Raw genomic sequence first — 13,211 nt, 5'->3', positions numbered from 1 at the left:
ATACAAAATTAAATCATTCACCACAAACACCAAAACAACACTTTGAAGATGTCTAGTTCTTGTCCATGATCGTACACAACAGTCAACAACAAATATGCTTCAACAAAAATCAACCCAAGAGCCAGCGGCTATCACTAAATATTGACGTCATAAGAGGGACATTATATCGAGCAAGAGGACTGACGTAAAAAACAGACGTCCAAACAAAGAGGTGGAAAACAGTTCGGAAAATTAATTTCCATAGCTTCCTGTTATGAAATTCAATTAAGAAAACTCCAAGGTGGACGCTGAATTTTTCTTGGCTGGAAAAAATGTGAAATCATTGTGCACTTTTCAGTTTTGTACCGACGTCGATTAAATGGGAATGACAAGGTCAATCGACGTCCCCAACATTGCGTGTATTTTTTAAGCCAAGGACGACATACTTGAATTAATACTGTTGAAATTCGGTAACTTTATTTTAATTCAAACAAATAAACACTAAACTTTTTCCCCAACCACTATCAACATATGCAAAATTGACTACTTTTGAAGGACATGTTCCAGGGGCAGCGCTACCCCGTTACTGTGACCTTCTGAGGGGAAAAATAATTAAATATGTTACAGTAGTTTGATACAAAAGGTATGTTGCGTGCTGATAGATAAATGTCGAAGTAATATATTCGCATGCTAAATTTTTATCTATACATTCCACAGTTACTAAAACTGAAAAGTGGAAAACGATGTCCTCAGATCCCTCTATTTCGACATCTTTTCTCCTTCATATGGCAGCTATTACCTTCATATGGTAAAAGAAAAACCTATCCATATCTGACGCACAGAAAACGAACATAAAACCGCGTTGTTTACTGTTGCGGCAGTTGGCCAGCGGTGTAGGAAAGGGGAGTTGAGTGTAAGTGGGTTTGTGAGGACTTAGGATATATTTGTTGTCATTTTGCATAGCCGTGTTTTTAGGCTACAGAGGTGATATTTCTTTTTGATTATGAGCATATTTTTAATTGACCGAATCCTCAATGTAATCTGAATAAAATGACAAATAGCAAAAATTCGGGTATATTCGATCACAGATCTTTGTCAACCGATACCAGCAGGCGCCACAATTGTAGATGTCAAAATACTTTTTGTTCAGTACACATGCACAACAGTAGATATGTCCTCAGGGAAAAGATTTATGGTTGGTACTTCTAAAAGTCGCAGCAGTCAAACATAATATGTACAGGGAAAGCAGTCAAACATAATATGTACAGGGAAAAACCTATACACAAGATTAAAGTGCGTTTGTGCCTAAGCATATACGAATTTAAGATGAAACAATACTTGCGGATCAATTAAATGGGCAGCAAGTTACACTCTTACCCTGGACAAAGTTAGGGCACATATAACATTTACACTGTGCGAAACAATTAAATGAGCATATTATACATAAATGAACATTATATACGTAAATGAGCATACATGAGCGTATTATCATACTATGACTACTCATACCCTGGACAAAGTTAGGGCGCATACAGCATCTATGAAAACGATCTACACAATCACTTTTTAACGTGGTGAGCTCTTGAAAATGCTACCCTACTTTGGAAGTAGCTGCCAGGAGGTGCTGTTATCGTTAAGAGCTGGCATCCTATCGCGGATGGTGATGGATTCAGCAATCCTCCTGTCAGCTTCATCCTTACATTTGCGTACGATGCGTGCTATCAGAGTCGTGTCCGTTGGGGTCAGGTCTGGGTGCTCGTGCGCGAAATGTTCACCCATTGGTGTGCCTAGTTTCTTGTTGGTGCCATCTCGTAAGTGTTCGTTATATCGCAGTCGTATTGGCCTACCGCTTTCTCCTACGTAAGTTTTGTTGCACAGACTACATTTCAATTCGTACACTACGTTTTTCGTGTGACACTTTCCCCGCAGCCCAGCTTGACATGCGTGGCAGTGCTGTCTGCCTGAAGGACACGGTGGGTCTTTGAGAGCTGACCGCACTAGCTGTCTTTTGAGTGTGTTTTGATTTGTCCATGCTGCAAGGATCGGAAACCCTGATGTTTTCAGCACTTTTTGGACCTTGGAGGCCACTTCATCATTTATGAATGGTAGTTTGACGTAAACTGTTCCCCTGCGCTTCCTTTTGTCCCTCTGCACCCCAGCTACCCCCCTGTTTGCACGAGAGCATTCCCGTAGCATGACACTTTTGATGAGCTTAGCTGGATAACCGTTCAGCTTAAATAGGGACGTGATCACCTCTAGGCTCTTGTCCCTACTTGGGATGTCGGAACTTATCCGAATGGCTCTTTTTACATGTCCTGTTAAGACTGCCTTTTTGGTCGTGAAAGGATGGGCCGATTGAAAGTGAAGGACAAGTTTTGCGGCATTGGGCTTAATGTACAGTTGTGTAGTGTACGTGCCGTTGTCCTTTACTGTAATCAGTACATCAAGGAAAGGGAGAGATCCGTTTGCATCAGATCGCTCCATCGTGAACTTGATCGTTTCATGTTTCGAGTTTAGAAAGTCTAGGTACTCGGATAAGCTTTCTGCCCCGTGTGTCCATACCGCAAACACATCATCTATGTAGCGCATGTAGGTATTCGGCTTCAAACCCCTAGGGTGATTCCAGAACTGTTTCTCGAGTGAGCCCATGAACACAACTGCTAGGGTTGGAGCGATACGGGATCCCATAGCCAGGCCCTGGGTCTGCTTGAAGTACGAGTCCCCAAACCTAAGATAGTTGTTCTGGAGACAGTGTTGTAGCAGCGTTCTGATGTCACTGGTGTCTAGTCCAAATAGGTTCAATTCTGCCCGGTGCTCCTCGATAAGCGCGATGACTGCGTCTATGGCTTCCCCGGTAGGCACGTTGCCATAAAGATTCTTTACGTCTACGCTGAATATTATGCTCCCTTCCGGGAGGCCGGCAGGATAGGCCTCATTCAACCTAGATAGAAAGTCATCAGTGCTCCTAAGGTGGGCAGGCACGTACTGAAGAAGCTGGGAAATGACCTGCTCTAATAGCCAAGATAGTCTATCCAGAGGATCATCTATGGCAGACACAATAGGTCTCAGGGGAATGCCTGTCTTGTGAGTTTTAGGCAGGCCGTATAGTTCTGCACAGCGAGAATGGTGTGGGCGTAGGGTGTCCACAATGTCTTGACCCACCTTATCTTTAAGTGTTTGTGCGATGACCTTTTTGGTGCTAGCCTCTGTTTTAGCAGTGGGGTTGCGATCAATCTTTTCATAAGTGTTTGTGATCACCTGCGCTTTGTCCAAATACTCTGTCTTATCCATGATGACTAGCCCCTTACATTTGTCTGAAGGCTTGACAATTACACTATCGTCCTGCTTAAGCGCGTTCAGCTCGGCCTTCGCTTCAGCTGTGTAGTTAAGGTCACCAGGACGATGGTTACGATATATCGCCATTATTTTACGTTTCACACCCAGGAGCGATCTTTCGGCCTCCCTACTCAAAGGGCCCGCCTGCCTGGTCGGTTGGTTGGGAAAATGCGGCTTGGCAAGATTGCCGTTTCTAGCTTCATCCTCAGCGTCCGTTCGGCCGTTTGACGATCCTGTAGGCTCGCCCTGAGATCCCCCTAGCTGTACCTGTTGGCTGTGTGGTTATGGAGCGATCTGATGCAAACGGATCTCTCCCTTTCCTTGATGTACTGATTACAGTAAAGGACAACGGCACGTACACTACACAACTGTACATTAAGCCCAATGCCGCAAAACTTGTCCTTCACTTTCAATCGGCCCATCCTTTCACGACCAAAAAGGCAGTCTTAACAGGACATGTAAAAAGAGCCATTCGGATAAGTTCCGACATCCCAAGTAGGGACAAGAGCCTAGAGGTGATCACGTCCCTATTTAAGCTGAACGGTTATCCAGCTAAGCTCATCAAAAGTGTCATGCTACGGGAATGCTCTCGTGCAAACAGGGGGGTAGCTGGGGTGCAGAGGGACAAAAGGAAGCGCAGGGGAACAGTTTACGTCAAACTACCATTCATAAATGATGAAGTGGCCTCCAAGGTCCAAAAAGTGCTGAAAACATCAGGGTTTCCGATCCTTGCAGCATGGACAAATCAAAACACACTCAAAAGACAGCTAGTGCGGTCAGCTCTCAAAGACCCACCGTGTCCTTCAGGCAGACAGCACTGCCACGCATGTCAAGCTGGGCTGCGGGGAAAGTGTCACACGAAAAACGTAGTGTACGAATTGAAATGTAGTCTGTGCAACAAAACTTACGTAGGAGAAAGCGGTAGGCCAATACGACTGCGATATAACGAACACTTACGAGATGGCACCAACAAGAAACTAGGCACACCAATGGGTGAACATTTCGCGCACGAGCACCCAGACCTGACCCCAACGGACACGACTCTGATAGCACGCATCGTACGCAAATGTAAGGATGAAGCTGACAGGAGGATTGCTGAATCCATCACCATCCGCGATAGGATGCCAGCTCTTAACGATAACAGCACCTCCTGGCAGCTACTTCCAAAGTAGGGTAGCATTTTCAAGAGCTCACCACGTTAAAAAGTGATTGTGTAGATCGTTTTCATAGATGCTGTATGCGCCCTAACTTTGTCCAGGGTATGAGTAGTCATAGTATGATAATACGCTCATGTATGCTCATTTACGTATATAATGTTCATTTATGTATAATATGCTCATTTAATTGTTTCGCACAGTGTAAATGTTATATGTGCCCTAACTTTGTCCAGGGTAAGAGTGTAACTTGCTGCCCATTTAATTGATCCGCAAGTATTGTTTCATCTTAAATTCGTATATGCTTAGGCACAAACGCACTTTAATCTTGTGTATAGGTTTTTCCCTGTACATATTATGTTTGACTGCTTTCCCTGTACATATTATGTTTGACTGCTGCGACTTTTAGAAGTACCAACCATAAATCTTTTCCCTGAGGACATATCTACTGTTGTGCATGTGTACTGAACAAAAAGTATTTTGACATCTACAATTGTGGCGCCTGCTGGTATCGGTTGACAAAGATCTGTGATCGAATATACCCGAATTTTTGCTATTTGTCATTTTATTCAGATTACATTGAGGATTCGGTCAATTAAAAATATGCTCATAATCATCAATATGATTTTCCTCACTACGCTAAACTCTCTTAAATGTGCTAACGTTATTAATGACCATAAACAAGCGTTAATAGAAACCATCAAAAACTCTGAAAAACTAGCAACCATGCAGGAGCGCCTCAATTTTCTGACAACTTGTCGCAAGAATCACATCATGCCAAGTTTCATTACCAACAGCCTTAAGCCAGTCACGAAGATTTTTCGAGCTAGTGCAGTGCTACAAAAAAGACAAGACAACTTCAGTAAGCATTTGCTGAATGAAGCGATCTGTGAGACCCATCGTACACTAGCGTATTTGCTTCGAGAGTGTAACAGACTCGCCGCGAAACGTTCACGGTATCTTCACCCACTGAACAGCTGGACAATTCAACAGGCGACAAGAATTCACGGAGAGACAGCAGCTGCCTGCAGAAGAAGGTTAGCCAACAAGTACGGACGACTTGTGCGCAGACGAGATGCAGCTCGTCAGACTCCCGTTGACGAGCTACAAGACGACACACAAGACAATGGCCGACTACTTAACGCATCACAAAGACCGGTGGGTACAGCTGTAGTTAACCTACTGAGCAAGGGGCCAAACTTTGCCCTGACGCAACAGGTAAACTCTAAGACCCTGCGAGAAGCAGAAGTCGGTATTGAACGAGCCGGCCACGCGCTACGCTGGAAGCTCATTTTGGAAGAAAAGCAACGGGATAAAGAGCGACAACAGCAACAGCAACAGCAGCAGCAGCAGCAGCAGCAGCAGCAGCAGCAGCAGCAGCAGCAGCAGCAGCAGCAGCAGCAGCAGCAACAGCAGCAGCAACAGCAGCAGCAGCAGCAGCAACAGCAGCAGCAGCAGCAACAGCAGCAACAGCAGCAGCAGCAGCAGCAGCAGCAGCAGCAGCAGCAGCAGGATCGGCAGCAGGAACAGCAGCAGGAACAGCAGCAGCAGCAGCAGCAGCAGCAGCAGCAGCAGCAGCAGGATCGGCAGCAGGAACAGCAGCAGGAACAGCAGCAGCAGCAGCAGCAGCTTACACCCCAACCACACAGCCAACAGGTACAGCTAGGGGGATCTCAGGGCGAGCCTACAGGATCGTCAAACGGCCGAACGGACGCTGAGGATGAAGCTAGAAACGGCAATCTTGCCAAGCCGCATTTTCCCAACCAACCGACCAGGCAGGCGGGCCCTTTGAGTAGGGAGGCCGAAAGATCGCTCCTGGGTGTGAAACGTAAAATAATGGCGATATATCGTAACCATCGTCCTGGTGACCTTAACTACACAGCTGAAGCGAAGGCCGAGCTGAACGCGCTTAAGCAGGACGATAGTGTAATTGTCAAGCCTTCAGACAAATGTAAGGGGCTAGTCATCATGGATAAGACAGAGTATTTGGACAAAGCGCAGGTGATCACAAACACTTATGAAAAGATTGATCGCAACCCCACTGCTAAAACAGAGGCTAGCACCAAAAAGGTCATCGCACAAACACTTAAAGATAAGGTGGGTCAAGACATTGTGGACACCCTACGCCCACACCATTCTCGCTGTGCAGAACTATACGGCCTGCCTAAAACTCACAAGACAGGCATTCCCCTGAGACCTATTGTGTCTGCCATAGATGATCCTCTGGATAGACTATCTTGGCTATTAGAGCAGGTCATTTCCCAGCTTCTTCAGTACGTGCCTGCCCACCTTAGGAGCACTGATGACTTTCTATCTAGGTTGAATGAGGCCTATCCTGCCGGCCTCCCGGAAGGGAGCATAATATTCAGCGTAGACGTAAAGAATCTTTATGGCAACGTGCCTACCGGGGAAGCCATAGACGCAGTCATCGCGCTTATCGAGGAGCACCGGGCAGAATTGAACCTATTTGGACTAGACACCAGTGACATCAGAACGCTGCTACAACACTGTCTCCAGAACAACTATCTTAGGTTTGGGGACTCGTACTTCAAGCAGACCCAGGGCCTGGCTATGGGATCCCGTATCGCTCCAACCCTAGCAGTTGTGTTCATGGGCTCACTCGAGAAACAGTTCTGGAATCACCCTAGGGGTTTGAAGCCGAATACCTACATGCGCTACATAGATGATGTGTTTGCGGTATGGACACACGGGGCAGAAAGCTTATCCGAGTACCTAGACTTTCTAAACTCGAAACATGAAACGATCAAGTTCACGATGGAGCGATCTGATGCAAACGGATCTCTCCCTTTCCTTGATGTACTGATTACAGTAAAGGACAACGGCACGTACACTACACAACTGTACATTAAGCCCAATGCCGCAAAACTTGTCCTTCACTTTCAATCGGCCCATCCTTTCACGACCAAAAAGGCAGTCTTAACAGGACATGTAAAAAGAGCCATTCGGATAAGTTCCGACATCCCAAGTAGGGACAAGAGCCTAGAGGTGATCACGTCCCTATTTAAGCTGAACGGTTATCCAGCTAAGCTCATCAAAAGTGTCATGCTACGGGAATGCTCTCGTGCAAACAGGGGGGTAGCTGGGGTGCAGAGGGACAAAAGGAAGCGCAGGGGAACAGTTTACGTCAAACTACCATTCATAAATGATGAAGTGGCCTCCAAGGTCCAAAAAGTGCTGAAAACATCAGGGTTTCCGATCCTTGCAGCATGGACAAATCAAAACACACTCAAAAGACAGCTAGTGCGGTCAGCTCTCAAAGACCCACCGTGTCCTTCAGGCAGACAGCACTGCCACGCATGTCAAGCTGGGCTGCGGGGAAAGTGTCACACGAAAAACGTAGTGTACGAATTGAAATGTAGTCTGTGCAACAAAACTTACGTAGGAGAAAGCGGTAGGCCAATACGACTGCGATATAACGAACACTTACGAGATGGCACCAACAAGAAACTAGGCACACCAATGGGTGAACATTTCGCGCACGAGCACCCAGACCTGACCCCAACGGACACGACTCTGATAGCACGCATCGTACGCAAATGTAAGGATGAAGCTGACAGGAGGATTGCTGAATCCATCACCATCCGCGATAGGATGCCAGCTCTTAACGATAACAGCACCTCCTGGCAGCTACTTCCAAAGTAGGGTAGCATTTTCAAGAGCTCACCACGTTAAAAAGTGATTGTGTAGATCGTTTTCATAGATGCTGTATGCGCCCTAACTTTGTCCAGGGTATGAGTAGTCATAGTATGATAATACGCTCATGTATGCTCATTTACGTATATAATGTTCATTTATGTATAATATGCTCATTTAATTGTTTCGCACAGTGTAAATGTTATATGTGCCCTAACTTTGTCCAGGGTAAGAGTGTAACTTGCTGCCCATTTAATTGATCCGCAAGTATTGTTTCATCTTAAATTCGTATATGCTTAGGCACAAACGCACTTTAATCTTGTGTATAGGTTTTTCCCTGTACATATTATGTTTGACTGCTTTCCCTGTACATATTATGTTTGACTGCTGCGACTTTTAGAAGTACCAACCATAAATCTTTTCCCTGAGGACATATCTACTGTTGTGCATGTGTACTGAACAAAAAGTATTTTGACATCTACAATTGTGGCGCCTGCTGGTATCGGTTGACAAAGATCTGTGATCGAATATACCCGAATTTTTGCTATTTGTCATTTTATTCAGATTACATTGAGGATTCGGTCAATTAAAAATATGCTCATAATCATCAATATGATTTTCCTCACTACGCTAAACTCTCTTAGATATTTCTTTTTGTTAGTTTGCTTTTGGTGTTCGATATACCTGCCGACTTTTATCCCGATCCGTAAAAAAATGTCAGGGACGTCGTTTGGCTTTCCGGGACGTCACAAAGAGAATCTGTTAAGGTGTGGGTTTCCACCCAAATTCACGAAAATCAGGACACTGCATACACTTTCAATATCGTGCCGTCACACACGTATCACATCTTTCGATTACCGGTAGTCGCTATGTTGCAACCTCGCAGTGTCAGTCGGCGTCAAGACTGATATAGGAGTTTCGTGAGTTTGGCGGGCGTGGCCGTGGACTCTCCGACTCACGATGCTAACCCTGCGTCAGACTGAGTGAGCTGCAGGACAGCAGTGACGACTGGCCCCACCCAGACGGGGCACCGGACGCCGACTTCCGGAATGCTCACTACCGGTCAGGGTACAAAACTGCATCTTCCGCTCACGCTGCCCGGCCGAGCTGATATTTGAGGACGCCTGGTCGGGTGAGAAGCTAACGAAGGCAGAGTTCTTGCGACTTCACAAGCGGTTCACAAGTCCCGTAACGGTGTTGGCCAGTCTCCCAGCGACTGAATAATTTACAGCTTTACTACTTAAATCTGCCGCTCTAGCGACTGGATGATTTACAGCTTTACTACTTAAATCTGCCGCTCAATATCATCTATAGTTAATATCACCTAAATATCATCTTCATGAACTCGCGATGTCGCTTCGAGAATTGAGTCATCACTCGCTGCAGTTTTAACAAATAAGGAGCGCACCACGTTTGGCATTTGCACACGCATTTTATGCAGTATGCACGGGTTACTACTGGTCCCTGGATAGATCGTTACATGCATCACATGTCACCTGGCAATGTACGAAGGGGGCCGATGGTGACACTAAAAACGCCACAATATCGGCGGCTCCGAGAGCGCATAGGCTAAATCCTCGCCAACACATCGCTACATCAGCCACATCATATTGCTGCAGCAGCCACATCACACCACATCGTATCGAGTGGACACCACCGCTTTGGGGGCACCAGAATCACTACACCAGCCACATTAGCATCACACTATGGACACCGCTAGATGTCACCGGCGTCGCTAGCACGCGACATCCGCACACCGCACAGTGGCCCTTTTTCAGAATTAGCACGCATAAATTCAAAATATTTTTTCTCTTCTTTTGAGTAAAAAGCAGTCTAATCGTGTGCAAAACATTCCAAACTATCCGATGGTGCCATTTTTACCTCCGAAAAAATAATTACCTTTGGTAAAACTGACCGCAAAATCGAAGTTTGTCGAGAGGCGCGCGGACACCACCGGCGGACCCTAAAAAGTAGGGTGAGATGAACATCAATTTGTAAGACTTTCGATGAGAAAATATTAAAAATCAGTGGCATGGCTGTGAAGCTGAGTTTACGTAGAAGCCCTAGAAACCACTATTTTCATTGTATAAACTTAAATAGACCACTTTTGCCGAATATTGTGGACACAATAACAGGACAATTATTAATTGGAGATGGCGGCATACATATGAAGCTTTATGTTAACCCGCGCCCCACTGGGGGGGGGGGGGGGGCTATTTATAGCCCCCCTCCCGTTTTTCTGCAATAACTTCCAAACCGCTTGACGGATCGACGCCAAACTTTCAGTACCTTCGGCTGCATCAATTTGACACCTTGTGTCAAAATTTGAACTTCGTACCTACCATAGGTCGGCCGGAAATGACGTCAGAGTGACGTCATGTTCGTCCGATTTCGACGCAAAACATTGAACCACGGCAATCGCTCCCAAGAGCTCAGTTTTTAAGCTAGATCCAATTTCTTTGCATGAAAAAAACTCAGAATTGACCGCGCTATCAAACTGCTATCTCGGATTTTCAAAATTTTGAAAATTTCGAAAATTTTATATAATAATATTCAAAATTTATATTTTTATATTTTTTTCAAAAAGTTTTTGACTTTTCGAAAAAACCGGAATATATGTGACAGAACGCATGATTATGACTAACTCTAGCAAGTTTTAGCTAAATATCTTCAAAAATGGCCAAGTTATACGCATTATTGCAAAAAAATTCACAATTATTAATTTTTCAAATCAATTTTTCAGTACGTATTTGGCATCGTACACCAATATAAATGGCACCATCGTGTTCCTGAGCTCAAACTGCATCCAATAGACACCTTTTTTGTTGAAAAATTTCAACTTCAAAATTTGACCTTTTTTGACCTGAAAGTGACCTGACCTAAGCTAAATTCGACTCAAAATGACCTCGAATGACATAGACGACATCAAATTCGAAATCTATGGCCTAAATGGACCATAAAACATGTGTCACGTGACCGACGCATGATATAATATTTTCGTGACCTGTGATGACCTGACCCTGACCTGAAAATCAAAGTACAAGTTTGGTACCCGCAAGGTATCTAGAGCATCTGTTCACGAGTGTGGAAACCAAAAATGAGCCTGATCTGACTTGTAAGACGGCGGCCAGAGCCCAAAATGTGAACAAGCCAAAGTGCTAATAATTTTTACTTTGACCTGACCTGTGACGTCATCGGTGACCTCGAGGTCAATGAAATTAGGTTTCGCTCGACAGTTTTTCCGGGGCTATCAGACGCCGTTTGAATTTTGACGATCGGCCCAGTAGTTTCGGAGTTAGGAGGGGGGGCTATGAATAGCCCCCCCCCCCCAGTAGGGCGTGTTATACACAGACCCCAGTGGGGCGCGGGTTAAGTGGAACACTCTGGAACATGTCGTATTATACATCGTTCGAATCGCCGATCTCTTCTGACCATGTCCACCAAGGGGCATCGCGCCATTTTGCGCCATTTTGCTTCTACGGTGGATAACGTGAGCCAGTTCAGTCCGCGAGCGCCTGTGACTCCTGTTCGATACGACTAAGCTCATTGACCTGGCTCGAAGCTGGTGTCACCTGGTGTGCGCCTAAATGTGGCTTGGCTTTTGCCATAAGATGTGCTAATTGAAATGTCATGTAGGCATAACGCTGTGCCCAAGAAAAACTGTCCGATTTCTTGTCGCGTTTGATGTCCAAGCCGCACAAGTCCCGTGGTCGGCTTAAGATCTAACGTCAAAAGCGCCTATGTGTTTGTATTGTTCGCGTCGCGATGACCTTAGTTGCTGCCCGGCCGGGGCCGACTAACAGGGACTGGCAACAGCTGTAGATGCGGTCACGTGACGCCCTGGGGCGTCCTGGCGGTCAGTGCAGCGCGGTCGGCTGGCGGGCTCGCCACACTTGCGTTCGGAGCGGCCTGGGCCGGCGGGCGAGCCGTGCGAACGTGCGCCAAATCTTGGGCCGAGCGGCCTGTCGCTGTTGGGCCGAATCTCCTTGGGCAGTTCGTTTCTTTTCTTCTCTTTGCATTGGCAGGGAATACGCCCTTCATCACGTGGTGATGTCTTGCACCACTTTCAGGTAATGTGGGAATTAATGCGTGCTAATTCTGAAAAAGGGCCACTGTGCACCGGTGACTCCGTGCTTCGAAATATTCGTGCTCATAAAACCTTCTGTTTATTTAGAACGTTATAACTGCACCTGTATAGATTCATGTTTTACTCGCACGGCTTCGGAAGGGCTGGTTTGTTTGTTTGTTTATTGGGGCTTTAGGGCGCGTCGACTGCAAAGGTCATTTTGCGCCCACGGAAGGGCTGGATGACGTCTCATAAAGCTAACCAATAACCATGAAGCAGATAGTGCTGGGGCGGGCGTCCGACGGCTAGTAAGTGGCATTGTCGAGATAAAAAACTCGACCACATACACAGTTAGTTAACACACGCACTTCGCTGGCTGAACAGCTACACATAAATAAATACATCATCGAGCGCAAAAATAAGTCCGCTTCAAACAATCAGGAACACGTCGACATCAGCTGTTATCTTCATGTTATCTTGAGTGGCTGCTTGATTGCATGACCGCAAGTTAATCTTCAAAGGCCTTTCATTGGACGTCCTGTCGAGAATCGCACACACTGTACACAGGGTACACACTAGCGATGTCATTTTCCAAAAAATGTCTGACCGATACCGACCGAAACCAAAATTTGGGGAAAATTTCCGACCGAATACCGACCGATAACATCCCAAGCCAAAATTTGACCGAAATTTGACCGAAATTCTATTTGCTATTACTCTACCCCAAAATTAAAATAATTGGTAAATTCTGATGGAAAATAATGGGAAATGGCATTTCAGTCCAAATCAGTTAATTCCTAACCACTGCAAAATACATTTTGTGGTAGAAGTTACATTGCTAAGGGTAGACTAGGAGCACAATACACATTACACATGGACCTCAGCATTTCACAGATTTGGTTAATTAGAATTGTCAAGAATCTGCTGTGGTCTATGTAAGGAAGAATACTCATTCATGTTGCGAAAGCACGATCAATTAGTAAGTCTAATGGTTGGTAATAGGTATGCTCATGACAACATTC

This window comes from Amphibalanus amphitrite, unplaced genomic scaffold, assembly GCF_019059575.1.
Source record: "Amphibalanus amphitrite isolate SeventyFive unplaced genomic scaffold, NRLGWU_Aamphi_draft 000044F_arrow, whole genome shotgun sequence".
Classification (NCBI taxonomy): Eukaryota; Metazoa; Arthropoda; class Thecostraca; order Balanomorpha; family Balanidae; genus Amphibalanus; species Amphibalanus amphitrite.
The sequence above is the reverse complement of the archived record's forward strand: the minus strand, read 5'-3'. Positions refer to the sequence as shown.